Source organism: Pantherophis guttatus, chromosome 3 (genome assembly GCF_059756535.1).
Source record: "Pantherophis guttatus breed Tessera chromosome 3, ASM5975653v1, whole genome shotgun sequence".
NCBI classification, from domain to species: domain Eukaryota; kingdom Metazoa; phylum Chordata; class Lepidosauria; order Squamata; family Colubridae; genus Pantherophis; species Pantherophis guttatus.
Window position 1 is genome coordinate 20,329,449 of NC_142065.1, and position 15,804 is coordinate 20,345,252.

General features: G+C 39.9%; 1 protein-coding gene across 1 annotated transcript in view; it reads right to left on the reverse strand.

The window, feature by feature from the left end:
* The window catches only part of TSHZ2 (teashirt zinc finger homeobox 2), a 449,616-nt gene that overhangs the window by 178,253 nt on the left and 255,559 nt on the right, over positions 1-15,804 (reverse strand). The window lies entirely within an intron of this gene.

Below are 15,804 nucleotides of genomic sequence, written 5' to 3' on the forward strand. Positions count from 1 at the left end.
GCAAAGACAGGCTCAAAGATAGGCAGTCTGAGATACTTTTGAATCAAACCTTATTTGTGTACTTTATGTGACTGGGTCATATTTCCGTTGCTTAACAATTAGTGAACGACTAAGAACAGGAATAAGCATTTAATTTTTTAAGGTGGTAAAATACCACTTTTACTGCACCAGTAAAAACTCTTGGCTGCTGTTTTTAGCGCTGTGTCTCACATCACCAACCTGCTTTTGCTGGCCGTGCTAGCTAACTAACGTAGACAACTGCCAACAAGCTACAAATCTGACACAATTGAGCTTGGCCAGTGATAGTCCTTTCTGAGAAGGGGTAAATTTGGTAATCAGTTATGCCAACATCTTGACCAGTGGTGGGTTTCAAGTTCAGTGGGTGTGGCTTGGTGGGCATGGCATGGCTTGGTGGGCATGGCTTGGTGGGCGTGGCAGGGGAAGGATACTGTAAAATCTCCATTCCCACCCCATTCCAGGGGAAGGTTACTGTAAAATCCCGATTCCTTCCCGATCAGCTGGGACTTGGGAGGCAGAGAATAGAGGGGGCAGGGCCAGTCAGAATTTTTACTACCCATTCTACTCACAATTTCCACTACCGGTTCTCCAGAACTGGCCAGAACCTGCTGAAACCCACCTCTGATCTTGACAGCCCAAAAAACAAGGGATGAAGCACAACACCTCACAAGGGCATGTCAGTGGCTAGAAAAGTATCATAACTAGAAAAATAACTCTCTTTTTTTCCCCTTCCAAATGGAAGATTTCTTAAATTCCACTTTCAAACTGGAGAAGAACATTTCTGCATCATTTTAGCACAACCTGAACTCTTTACTGGACAATTTGGGAAGTTACAGTCTGGCTACGTGGCTCAGTGGCTAAAACGCTGAGCTTGTTGATCAGAAAGGTTGGCAGTTCGGCGGTTTGAATCCCTAGTATAGGTCTCCTGCATGAGCTGGGGGTTGGACTAGATGACCTCCAAGGTCCCTTCCAAATCTGTTACTATTACTGTTACTTGGCTAATGTTTCCTCATCCCTTCTCTTTCTCCTTTAAAAGAGATGCAGTGAGAATGTCTGAAACCTTTGGTATACACAATACCCTTGAAGGTATACAGCAGCGACTTAGCAGGGTAAGGCCTTCTAAAGGATCTACCATCAATGCTATTTTCAACTTCTGCTGCCAAAAAAATGTAGCAGCTGTAAAAATTTCAATACTTCCCCACTATAGCCTAAGGACAAATCTTCTTTTCAAATCAAATCTCAAATACCAAAATGGTTCCAACCAAATCAGATCACTCTCAAAACTCAAAAGTCAATTTGAATGATGCCCTCTTAGGGAAACTGAAGCTTGAAATCAAATTAAATCAGGGCTGATTTGTACAGGCCTACGAAATATCATGACCAGAGGCACTGTCAAATTGTCAGTCCTCAGTCAGAACTTGTACGTTTCTTTAGAGTTTTTGCATTTTTTAAAAACCGGGAAAATACCTGTTGAAGGCGGTAGAAAAATCAGCTTATGGTTAGTAGAACCCTGTCTGTGATATAGGAGAGCACTGATATTTTTACTGCACTCTCAGAGAAGATTTCTCTGGATTTAAGACCATGTAGAAAGCCTCCAGAAATGGTTGTGAATCCATACTGCAAATTGTTTTCCTATATGTATGAAGGGTAATTAGGAACTAGAATTAACATGTTCCTCACCTTTCTCCTCACATCTAGAGCAGAGGTAGGCTTCACAAATTTTAGCAAGGGGTTCTCTGCCCGATTGCTGGATGGGCGTGGCCATGGTGGGTGTGGCCTACTCTGCCTCCTGCACCACGGCGGGAGGGCGGATTTGCCCTCCTTGGGCTCTGGAGGCTTTCCTTGAGCCTCTGGGAGGGCGAAAACAGCCTCCCCAGGCTCCAGAGGCCCTCTGGAGGAAAGAAATGACTTCCGGTAGGCCTGTCCTACCCATGCGCGCCCTGCATTTAACTGCATCCAAAATGGGCCAGGTGGGGACTCCTGGGAGGGGCAAGGTGGGGTGGGTGGAGCCAGCTAGGAGTGGGATTTGAGGGTTTTCTGAACTGCACAGAATCTTAGCTAGAGATTTTCCCGAACCCCTGCGAACCCCCAGCAGCCCACCCTTGATCTAGAGGCAATAGAATGGTTGAAATGGTCTTTAATCAATAGGTAGATGTTTTCAGGAATAAAGTCTTGCATTGATTTCTGCACAGACAAGAAATATCATTGGACAGGTTTGCGTGAAAGCCAACATATATGAATTGTAAGCCACCCAGAGTCATTGACTAAGATGGGTAGCCATAGAAATTGAATGAATGAATGAATGAATGAATGAATGAATGAATGAATGAATGAATGAATGAATGAATATTCAGTGCAGGCTTCCTCTGAAACATATCCTGTTCAAACATATGGATTTCCAAAGGAATTGGCTACATTCTGAGCAATGTCAGCAGAGAATGGGCTTATTGGGAGTGTCATTTAATGAGTATTTCCAAGTCCTAGACAAACTGAAGAGGCTAACTAGACAGAGATGAACATGTTGTGGTCCGCCAGCAGCCTGCAGAGCTGGCAGTGGAGTTGGACAGTGAGGAGGTTGAGGAGGACAATGGGCCAGTCCGGGAGTCAGAGGAAGGCCCGGATGAGGACTCTGCATCGGAGGCAGAGATGGGGCCAGGGCCATCTGGGAGTGATGCGTGGACTTCGGAGCCTCCAGAGGCAGATAGCAGAGAGGCAGAGGAACAGGAGGAGCCTGTTCCTAGTGCACGCATGCGAAGAGCTGCCAGAAGGCAAGAGCAACTAAAGCAAAAAGGACGACTCAGGAGTAAGGCCAGGAGATATTGGCCCCTCCCAGAAGGCTTAAAAGAGCAGCAACGGTACTTGGGATCTTTGTAGGAAAGCATATGTTTCTTGTCGGTGTCTCTTGCTTCTGAACTTCGTGGGGTTTTGCCAAGAAAAGCCTTTGGCAGGGTGCCAAAGAAGATAAAGGTTGGTAATAAGGCTGAAGGACTGTTTATGAAGAATTTGTTTTGGAATTAATTTGGACTAAGCTGAGAATGAAGTAATTCTCAGCTGTTCTAATAAAATATGTTCGTTTAGGACTGATTGTGTCTGGTAATACTACTAGGGCCTAGGTCACAACAGAACAGGCAGATAAACTGAAATTAAGATGATACGATGGTTTCAACAGAATCAAGGAAGGGTGGGTTAAATTCTTTTTTTTTTAATTTTTATACAAACATACATAAATAAAACCATCTTCAATTGCAAACAGTGTGTCGGTTGGTTACAAGTCTTTTGTGCATCTTCGCCCAATTCATAGCTTATAATTTACAATTTCCCTAAATTCTCATATCCTCGACCTAATATATATCTATATATATTATTATCCTCATTAATCATTTATTTGATTATGACTATTTCTTCCCTCATTATTATTCAAAATATTCTTAAATTTGAGTTAATTTTTTTAAAACATTCATTTCATCCTCCTAAATCTGTCTACTAGTACATCTTTATATTTTATTTCACATAATTCTACAATTCTTGTATTGTGAAGATCTCTACCATATTTCATTTCCATATTTTTTTATCTAACCATTGATAAAATAGGTCCCATATCTTATAGTATTGTTTATCTTCTTGTTCTCTAATTTCAAATGTCAATTTGCTCTTTCAGCATATTCCATTATTTTCTTAATAACTTCATCCTGCGTTGGTATTTTCTCATTTTTCCAATTTTTAGCAAACACAATTCTAGCCGCTGTTAATACATTAACAATAAAATATCTCAACTCTCTATTATATATTTCAGGTACAATAAATAAAATAAAAAAATCTCTGGTTTAAAATCTGTGTGTTTTTTTTGTCATTTTTTCCAACCATGTGTGGGGGGTGGGTTAAATTCTTAATGTTTTCATGACTATTTTTTTATGATACCCATCAGGATTTTCCGATCTAGGGTAAAGCACCCAACTTTTGAGAAGGGGACCATCCTCTTTTAAAGCTGATGTACATGGATAAAATTATTTTTTTAAAAAATTTGATTTATATGCCGCCCTTCTCCGGAGACTCAGGGTGGCTTACAATGCGTTAAGCAATAGCCTTCATACTTTTGTATATTTATACAAAGTCAGCTTATTGCTTCCACAAACTGGGTCCTCAATTTACCTACCTTAGAAAGGATGGAAGGCTGAGTCAACCTTGAGCCTGGTGAGATTAGAATTTACAGTAATTGCAGACAGCTGGTGTTAATCACAATGCTTTTAGTCTGCTGAGCCACCAGGCCCTTTTTTATAGTAGTAAGGCAAAGAACAAACAGTGGAGGACAGCTTGAGTTGGAATTTACTTGGGTAGTTCACTTTGATTCATACTGTTACCTAAAATGATCACAAAAAATTTGGCATGAGGTTTTATAGATGGCAGATGTTCAGATCTCCAGGGTCTTTTTTATTTATTTATTTATTTGTCTTTTGTACCTTAGCAATGGGAAATAAATAACAAATATGGTCTTGGACAGAGAGAGAGAAAAAAAATCAATAATCACAAAGGTCACTTAATGACAGAGTGAGAGCAATCCATGGTCAGTTGAAGTCAATGGTAGATCTTCTGTTAACTCTACATTATACCAATACAGATTTTGTAACAACAACTTTTATTTAAGTACTCCTCTTCCCCAACCTTCATCTATAGTTCCTTTGTTTCCTCCTATCCAGATGAGCACCTGGAAGTAATCTGTGTCTATGACAGACAAAAATGCACCTGATATGTTTATATATGTTACTTGTTTTATCAACCTATTATTTGTGCCAATTTTCATTGATCTGGTCAGAATACAGAATAACAGAGCTGGAAAGAGACCTTTTAGGTCATCTAGTCCAACCTCCTGCTCAAGCAGGAGATCCTATATCATTCTTCACAAGTGGCTGTCCAGTTTCTTCTTAAAAGCTTCCAGTGATGGAGCACTCACAACTTATGAAGGCAAACTGTTCCATTGGTTGATTGTTCTCACTGTCAGAAAATGTCTCCTTATTTATAGGTTGAATCCAGGGGTAAAATGCTTCTGGATCAGACCGGATCACCTGATCCGGTAGCGATTTTTCCCTGTGGTTCGGCGATCAGGTAGCGATCGCTGCCTGGGTGTCATTACTTCCTAGTTTTAACGGGAAATAATGTTTTTTTTACCTTCTGCGCATGTGCAGAAGGTGTGCGCCCACATGTGCGCTTCCGAACCAGTAAGGAAGGTAAGTAGATTTCACCCCTGGTTGAATCTATCCTTGATCAGTTTCCATCCATTGTTCTTTGTCTGGCCTTTGCGTACTTTGGAAAACAGCTTGACCCCCTCCTCTCTGTGGCAGCCCCTCAAGTATTGGAAGACTGCTAACATGTCTTCCCTGGTCCTTCTCTTCACTAGACTAGCTATGCCCAGTTCCTGCAACCGTTCATCATACGTTTTAACCTCCAGTCCCCTAATCATCTTTGTTGCTCTTCTCTGGACTCTTTCCGGAGTCTCAACATCTTTTTTATAGTGTGGTGACCAAAACGTGATGCAGTATGTTACATGTGGTCTTACTAAGGCTTTATAGATCAGTATTAGTACCTCACATAAATCTTCAGGTAAACTTTTTAAAAGATGCTTGCTGTAAAGAAGATGGCCCACTTAAATATCATTGCGGCTTATATTCACTGTATCCCAGCCTTCTTCTCATCCAACTACAGTATTTGAAGAAACTAAGAATAGAGTTACCTCTAGACAGGATGGATGGCAGAGGTGGTATTCAGCCGGTTTGTACCAGTTCGAGTGAACTGGTAGTGGCGACTGCGGGTAGGACCGCCCACCCACTTGGATGTAATGCCGTCCTATTTAGCCACGTTTTTGAAGCTGGGTGCACGCGTAGAATGCGTGTGCATGAGCAAATCGTATGCGCGGAAGGCTGGGCACATGCGTGGAAGCAAGCATGCATGCAGGTGGTGAACTGATGGTAAGAATATTGGAAACCCATTGCTGATGGGCGGCCCATAAACAAACAAACAAACAAACAAACAAACAAACAAACAAACAAACAAACAAAATGTTTCTGAACCATCACAGGATAGATTCCCTTCATTATTAAGGATGTTTGAATAGATACATCCTTATGCAGAATCATTTTGCCTCCTGATAGATATGGGTTATGCACAGGCTTCTCAGGGAACAAAGCACAACAAAGTTTAAGTACGCAAACCTCTGCGTTTGACGAGTATTAAGAGTGCACTCATGGAATTCACATTTCTTCCAAATACAGGTAGTCCTCGACTTACAGTGGTTCAGTTAGTTACAGTTCAAAGTTACAACAGCACGAAAATAGTGACATGACCGTTTTTCATACTTACAACCATCGCGGCATCCCCATGGTCATATGATCAAAATTAAGATTCCTTGACAACTGACTCGTATTTATGACATGTCCCAGGGTCATGCAATCACCTTTTGCGACCTTCTGACAAGCAAAGTCAATGGGGAAGCCATTGATTCATTTAACAACAGTGTTACTAACCCAACAACTGCAGTGATTCGCTTAACAACTGTGACCAGTTGTCGTAAATTGGGGCAAAATTCACTTCAGAAATGTCTCACTTAGCAACAGAAATTTTGGGCTCAATTGTGATTGTAAATAGAGGACTTATCTGTAGAGGTAAAAAAAAAATCCTGACCAATTAGAAACTACAAATCATTCCTGTAAGAAAATAAAGCTCTTTAGAGTGTGTGTGTGTGTGTGTGTGTGTGTGTGCGTGTGTGTGTGTGTGTGTATATATATATATATATATATATATATATATATATATATGTGTGTGTGTGTGTGTGTGTGTGTGTGTGTGTGTGTGTGTGTGTTTGTCTCCTGCGTAAAATTGGAGGTTTCTTGGCAACGTTTTGATGAAGTCTCATTCTGAGAAACAGCTGCGATCACACACATTGCTCCTAGAAGCACGAAGCCGAAGACACCATCCTGAAGATGACGAATGAGACTTCGTCGAAACGTTGCCAAGAAACCTCCAATTTTACGCGGGAGAAAACCCGAATAACCAAAGACCTACATACAAACACCTGCGAAAACCTCAGAAAACACACACACACACACACACACACACATATATATATATTTGTGACTGACTCTTCCATTTTTTGTTTTTTATTTTTTTGAGTTCCTAGTATAGCCTACAAAGCTGATATTTCCCCTTGATCATCTGTCTAAATATTAATGCTGCCATCTAGCTGGCTCACAGAGAACATATATAAATATATGTTTGATGAATACGTTCATCAAATGTATTCATACAAATAAATGTTTAGCTTAATAAAAGAAGGATGGTCCAAAGTTCTTTCTCCTAGCTCCGGGATCTCCAAACTTGGCAACTTTAAGACTTGTGGACTTCAACTCCCAGAATTCCTCAGCCAGTTTTGCTGGGAGTTGAAGTCCACAAGTCTTAAAGTTGCCAAGTTTGGAGACCCCTGTTCTTGCTTCTTGTATGCTGCGTGAAAGATACCAAGTTTAAGCTTCCTGTTTTCGAAGCACTGGTCTCTAAACCTCACATATCTTCTGTCTCTTTTTCACTCTCACACTAAGGCTAGAAAAAGCTTGCATTACTCATAAGAATGAGTATTAGACCCTATCTTCTCCTCTGCATGCATACATCTTCAATTAGAGAATGCGGCTTCTGAAACCAATGTAAGTTTCTGGCAGACTTAATCCCAACATCTTTCATTAAACACTCTATACATACAACATTCAATCTGATGCTGAAATTCTATTTCTTTGTAGCAAGACAATGTTTTTCTACATCCACTTTAATCCCTGAAAAAACCTATCCAACTATTGCTGTTGCAAGGGCAACAGAGAAAACATGCATAAAAACGAATAAAAAGTCCTTACAGTACATGCAAAAAAGAATAGATCTGTCTATATCTATATCTATATCTATATCTATATCTATCTATCTATCTATCTATCTATCTATCTATCTATCTATCTATCTATCTATCTATCTATCTATCTATCTATGTATCATCTATCTATCATCTATCTGTCATCTATCTATTCTCTCTCTCACACACACACACACACACACACACATCTATCTATCTATCATCTATCTATTTATCATCTATCTATCATCTCACTCATCTATCATCTCTCTCTCTTCGGGAGAGGGTGCGGTATAAAAATTTAATAAATAAATAAATAAATAAAATAAAATCTACATATATAGTAATTTGCTAGATGATCCTTTTTAAAATGTAAAAATAATGTATATAAGTCTGCTTATTGGCAGATCATTTGGAAATGTATACATAAAGTACATGAAAGGGCAGATGCCTCTATGTCTTTTTATCCCTCCCTCCCCGTTTCTCATTTTCAATCTTTCCCATTTGATTGACTTCCCTTCCAAGCAGCCTAGGCTATCACGATATTTGCACTGCTACCACAGCAGTTCATTGAAAAGCTGCAGACATCACCAGGCTGCTGTTTATGAAGCCATCATTATATCTCTGGGATAAGCATCATTGATATCCTAGAGGATAGAACATATGCTGGGTCAAGATCAACTGTTTTTGGGGTCCACATCAGAGCTCAGCAGGTGGCAGGGATGGGCTAAAAGAACTTCTAAAGAGTTGGATGGAAGTGTGAAGGTAATAAGAAAGTGATTGGAGAAAGTATAAACAACATCCAATGAATCAAAGGAAGTCAATGCCAGGATGGTAATCAAATAAAAAAAGATTTTGTCTTAAATATGATCCAGGTTTTGCATGCCACACAAGGCCCTTTTGGTTTACTCTATGCATCATCTCTTCTCTGGGTATTCTGGTTTAAATCCACAAAGGGCTGCACCCTGAAAAGAAAAGGAGGCAGGAAGACTACTTCAAGATTCCAAAACTTTTGTTTTGGAAGAGGTAACCTATAATTTGAAGCAGTACTACTACCTCTAGCAATAAAACACGCCAGGAAATATAGACTTAAGACTGGGCTGAACTTCAGCCAAGTTTAATGGTACTGGGGGGGGGGGGGAGGGGGAACATTACTCACCAGTCCCTAATCACATTATTTATTTAAAGCTAATCACTGTACTATATCTATTGGAAATCCAGAAATAGGTCATGAGAATGTCGAGAGAAGGAAAAAAAGGAGGAGGAGGGATTCAATGTATTCTTTCTAATTGAGGCATGTTTTTTATTAGCTTTGTTTCACGAGGGAGTCAAAGCCCTTACAAACTTCAACATAATCCCTGCTGATACATTAAGTGTAGAAAATTCCTGTAGGATTTTGCCCTGGAAATCTGCGAAATTAAAATCTAGCTAATACAAATGCAAGATTTAGACAAGAAATCCTTTCCCATACATATTGAATGCTTTTAAGAGCAACACCACAGATTCTAAATAGGAGCAGAGACATTATGCTACAGATTAAATTCTGAACTTGTACCAAGAGTACCAAAGTAACATTGCAATCACTGATTTAATTCCTGACTCTTTCCTGTACCTGGAGACCAAACTGCGTATTGGCATTTCCTCAAAGGAACAAAGATTGTTTTGCTTGTTTTTACCTTGCTGTAGTCATTGGTGGAACAGATTTTGAAAATGTTTGAAATTCTCATTGAAAAGCTTGCTGGAACCTTTGTACTAATTTATTTGAAATTTAATTCATCGGATTGTTTTACAGTCAGTCCTTCCATTAGACACGTATCGAGGTGGCAGGCAAACTTCGAGGCTAAAATGCAGTCAAGAAGAACAAAGTACAACCAAAATCATAACATATTGAGCCTTGGTAGCACAGCAGACTAAAGCACTGTTAAATAACACCAACTGCCTGTAATTACTACAAGTTCAAATCTCACCAGGCTCAAGGTTGACTCAACCTTCCATCCTTTCGAGGTAGGTAAAATGAGGACCCGGTTTGTGGGGGCAATAAGCTGACTTTGTATAAAAAAGAACACCGCTTGGGGGGAGGGGAAAGCCTTACTAAACAGGTATATACAAAAGTATGAAGGCTATTGTTTAACGCATTGTAAGCCACCCTGAGTCTCCGGAAAAGGGCGGCATATAAATCGAACCAATAAATAAATAAATAAATAAATAAATAAATAAATAAATAAATAAATAAATAAATAACAAACAAACAGCAAGCAGCCTTTGAATCTAGCCATGGAATTAGCAAAAGAAGAAAAGCGGTAACAAAATATGATAAGAATCTTCAGGTGGTGACCACTTGGAAAAAAATAAAAGAGAGACATCTTCACAGGGTGCTAATGAACACATTAAGATAGTTGCAAGAAAACCTCTTTACAGCACATTTACAACTTCTGCAGATGGGATGCTACAAATGAGAATCCCCTCGAAAAGGCCAGAGGAATTCTGAGTCTAAGCCTTAATAGAAAACCCTGTAATCAAAACAAAAAAAGTCTTCCCCAAAATCCCCCACATCGGATTGTTCACACATTAGAGGCAATTGCAATTCTGCCAAGCCAAATTATAGAGAGGGGTCTGTCTCCAATCTGTCTAACTATATGAATTTTATTATTGCCAGGAGTGGAATCTGTCATAGGCAGAAATTAATCATAAACTCACAGAGTTTTGAAGTGAGAAGGAGTTTGGGAGATAATATATTCCAACTCCTGGCTAATATTAAATGCAAGATATAACTCCAGCAGGTTGAAGACCCAATCCTTAACAATTGGGCAAGCTGGCAGCAGAGCTGGGAAACTGTGGCACAACATCTGGAGAAGCATATGTTCTCCATTGTTAAATTATTGCATCTCTGACAGATGTCTATCCAGCTGCCTTGTATAACTCTCAGGAGAGGAGAACCCACCACTTCCCAAGGCAAGATTTTCCAAAATCTGCCTCCTTTTTATTTCAAACCATCAGTTCTATTCCTGTTCCTTAGATCATTTGTGTGTGAGAGAGAGAGTGTGTGAGGGGAAGAGGGAGGGAGAGGGAGGGAGGGAAAGAGAGAGAGCGAGAAAGAGAGAGAGAGAGGTATTCAGCCACTTGAGATTGCTATCTCTCTCTTTAGTCTTCTCTTTATTGTTATCTCTTCAGCTTTTTCTGATAGGAACTGATTCACTCATCTTCATCTTTGCTTTTTTCCCCCTCCTATGTTATAAGCAGACTTCATAATATATAATATACAGACACTAGTGGATTTCATGGACACGGAAGTTGGTCATTCTGGTTTTCTATGATCAAATAACTTTGGGATTTCCTGGTTCTGTGGTCTCTCATCGAAGCATTCACCAGGACTAATCCTGCATAGTCTTTTAAGATTAGCCAAAAAAATTTATATAGGGGAGACGATGACATAAACATTTGATAAATAAAATAAATATTAGATCATGCAATGGATCTAGTCTTTCCTAAGTTTTGGAATCATTCTCAAAGTAAGAAGAACACAGATAACATCTCTTTATCTCTCCAGATTGCCACCAGCATCCTGAGAATGCCAATGTCCTTTCTTGGTCTAATAACAAATGTAGGGAAATATTTCCCCCCCCCTCATTTTTCTGAGAATTGAACAGAAAGGGTTAGTTCTGCGTACACATCATGGTCTTGACAGAAATCTGTTTCCACCCCAGCACCTATTTATGATTTATACACAATTGCAACATGCTGTGAGTTAGCCCTTTGTCTAGCTTGACCCTGAGACACATATTTTCTAGGGAATAATTTTACTATCAAAACAGGATTTCTCTTTCACCACACATAGATGTATCCTCCTCTCCCACCCACTGCAAAATCTTCAAAATCTTTCCCTTCCTGTGTAGTTGACTGGCTGTCTTTACCATTTCAATTGGCTACCATTTAGCATTTTTTTTAAAAAAAAAATATAGTCTTAATACAGTTATTTAATACAGTGACACTTTCATGCGTAGAGATTGAAAGGCTTAAGAGAAAAAGAGGAAGGAACATTTTGAAGGAGGTGGGGGGAGGAATTGGTTGTATTTTTCCAGGTTTATATTGCTATAAGGAAAAGGAGGGAGGGGAAAAAATCTACAAAGCCAACGATCAAATAAAGCCATTTCAGAGTAGAACATAGAACATTATCAGAATTGGAAGGGACATTGGAGGTCTTCTAGTCCAATCCCCATTTCAAGCAGGAGACCCTATATTATTTCAGACAAATTGCTGTCCAGTCCCTTCTTAAAAGCCTCCAGTCATGGAGCAACCACAACTTTTGAAGGCAAGCCACTCCACTGGTTGATTGTTCTCACTGGTCAGGAATTTTCTCTTTATTTCTAGATTGCTTCTCTCCTTGGCTAGTTTCCATACATTGCTTCTTGTTTTGCCTTCTGTTGCTTTGGAAAATAAGTTGACCACCTCTTCTTTATGGCAGCCCCTCAGATATTGGAGCACTGGTATCATGCCTCTCCTAATCCTTCTTTTTACTACACTAGACCTACCCAATTCCCACAACCGTTCCTCATATGTTTTAGCCTCCAATCCCCTAATCATCTTTGTTGCTCTTCTCTGCACTCTTTCCAGGGTCCCAACATCTTTTTTATATTGTGGTGACAAAACTGGATGCAGTATTCCAAGCGTGGTCTTACTATGACCTTGTAAAGCAGTACTAGCAGTTCATGTGATCTTGATTCTATCCCTCTCTTACAGCAGCCTAGAATTGTATTGACTTTTTTTGGCAATTGTAGCACACTGCTGGCTCATAAGTAAGGGAAAGTTTTTCTCACTCGGCCCTTCTGAAGAACAATATGTATCTGATTAATATAGAGTCATTCATCCTGCTAACTTGCTTGAGCTCAGAAAGGACCAATTTTCTGGTTACTTACAGTAGGACATGTCTTCACACCAGAGCTTCCATTTTGATGACAACCTGGCACTGAAGAGATCTGGCAAAAACCTGGTGTCTTCTAGTAGAAGATAGAAGAAACCCTTCTCTACCCAAGCATATTGATCCTGAATATGTCTGGAAAAGTATGGCAATCTGCAGGGCCTTCAACCAATTAATTAAGCAACCGTACCCTCCAGTATGACTCTCTGGTGCTGAAGCATTTGCAGGTTGAAGACCTTTATTAAAACGACACAAGCTTTCATCATTGAGAGCCCCTTGAACATCCCTTTGCTCCATAGCCATTTCTAAATTCAGAGCTGATTTTGAGGAAGATAGGAGCAAGACATTCACAAGGAACTCAGATAAAAGATTTGCCCGCTTCCAGAAGGAAGTGTTAAAAGAAATTCAGAATAAGCACTTACAAAACAATTGAAGCCAGACCAAGATCGTTGAGTCAGAGCAACATACCCTACCACCAACTCACTGAAATCAAATACAAATAAATCAAATAAACACTATTTGAACACTTCCCAAGTGCCCCTTCCCAATCCTGGTATGAAAATGAAATGTTTGATTCATTAAACATTTTGACTCTCTGAACATTTGTTACACTTTTATGAAACTCCAGATCTGCTGCTTGATGTTGCCATATCCACCACATAGAGAGGGCTCATCCTGAAGACCACAGTTCTGCTTGGAGAAAAAAATGGTCAACGTGAAAAGAATACAAAAACCAGATCCCTGTTTAGAAAAATATCCTAGCCTTCCTATCAACACCGCAAGAGGAGCAATGTAATCTCTTTACATTCCTGGAAGGGCCTTTCTTTAATGCATGCATTAGAGCTTCCATCCAGAAGACATTTGTCATTTTTACATCGACAACACTAGGAGCTTGGACTTGTTGGCACATATGTCATCAATATGGGGTAGTTGGCACAGTTGCTCCCCACCTCACACATTATTAGAACATGTGGCATATTTTTGGGAGCAGGACATCTTGGCACTTAGTTTTGCTCTCTTTACTTTGCCATTGACAAGGAATGTGACTGGGACATATGCCACCATCATTCAGTCCCCAGTGTTAGGCTGGGGATAGATTCCAGCATGAACAGCAAAGGAGTGAATTCTATTCAGCGAATGCCCTCAGTAAATGGGGTCTGATCTCCCCTTTCTGGCTCTTCCATGGGCATCATCAAAAACAAAACCAGCAGGCTGACCTGCTCATCTCTATAACCATTACCGTTTTTGCTCCCTTAGAGCAGATGTAGTTTAACCCACACGCTCTTTTTAAATTCCACTCACCTTGTCTATATTCTCTCCATCCCTCCCCAAGCTGAAAATCCACAGTGAGCAGCCCAAAATATCTCCGGTTTGCTCCGTGATGCCAACCGCCCAAGATACTCTCACCTCTGAGATGCCACCTGCTCTCTTTCCTCCTGTGAATAATCACACTTTTCTCTTTGCCTTTGCTTGACACTGGCTAAAACTGCCAGTGTTATAGAAAAGAGCCAATTAAAGGTAGGTGTGTGTGTGTATATATATATATATTAGAATCTTTCTTAATGTGCTTTGTCAAAGAGAAGCAGTCATGCACTTTAGAGGACAGAGCATAAAAAAAAGGAGAGGAACAATTTCTCATCTTAAAGTATGTAACATTTAAATATCAGGGAAAAAAACTTTGTTTTCTAATGAGGGAACTACTGAAGAGGGGAGAAATGAATTATATGCTTGATGTAGACTGAAGGCTGGGAAAATTAAGACCATTTCCCATGGTGTGAATGAACTGATTTCAGTTTGCGAGAGTAAATTAAACCTTTGGGAGAATTTGTCTTCCATTAAATTGAACAGCTAAACAGGCACAGAAGATTTTAATGTCATCACCAACAAAACCCTAAAGGTTACCCAAAGAAAACAAAACAGAAATGTATGGCTCCCTCTCTACCCCCACCCACCCCCAACCACTAGAAGCTTCCTTTTTCACTGGCAACAATAAAATAAAATAAAAATATGGAAGGCAGAAGGCTCGAAAAAGTATGGAAAGAAGAATAAGGCTCTTGCAAGATCATAATTTCATTGCTATACCATATGCTATTAATGTCTGTCAACAAATGTTTAGCCAGCAACTGCTGACAGAACCATATTTGCTATCTAAATACATCATAAATAAATCAGTAATGAACTGCTTTAGTAAACCTTCTGCACCAACTGGAAATACAGAGTGAGTAAACAAGCTCGTAAGGACTGTTTTGTGATAGGAAGGATCTACCAGTGTTTAATGATAAGACAAAGTCACTCACACCTCCTATTTTTTCCCAGCACACTTAAAGATGCTAGGAGGAAAATCTTGATAGAGAAAGAGTAGATACAGAAAAAATATATGGCTAGATAAAGATTTAAGAAAGTCATAGCACTGGAAGGGGACAGTTAGGATATTGAGTCCAACCCCCTGCTTCGTTCATGAATGTCAGGCTTTGTAGATTTAATAGCTGTAAGCTGATGAAAGGTTGTAAGCAGAGGCAACTGGAAGCTGATGCAATGGGAATGAGGCAGCAGGGTTACTGCCACTTTAAGAAGCTGGGTAAGAAGCTGCCTATATAAGGGAAGCCATTAGAGGGCGTCTCCCTTCTCTCGTTGTGTATCTCATTGCTCTCCTTGTGTCAGTAGCCATATGATAAAGTATTTAACCACGTATAAGTCTGTAAATATTTAGCTGTATATAAACCACTGTTATTTATCTAAAGGCGCTGTGTGCTGTGTGCTGTGTTTTGCTCCTGAGTTTATCTCATAATAGTAGTTACGCTGCCTAAATTCTGACAATGAATCTAAATTGGAGTACAGGGTAGGCCTCAATTTACAACTACAAGAGCCAGAAAGGCTCAGAAAGATCAGACCCCATTTACTGAGGGCATTCGCTGAATAGAATTCACTCCTTTGCTGTTCATGCTGGAATCTATCCCCAGCCTAACACTGGGGACTGAATGATGGTGGC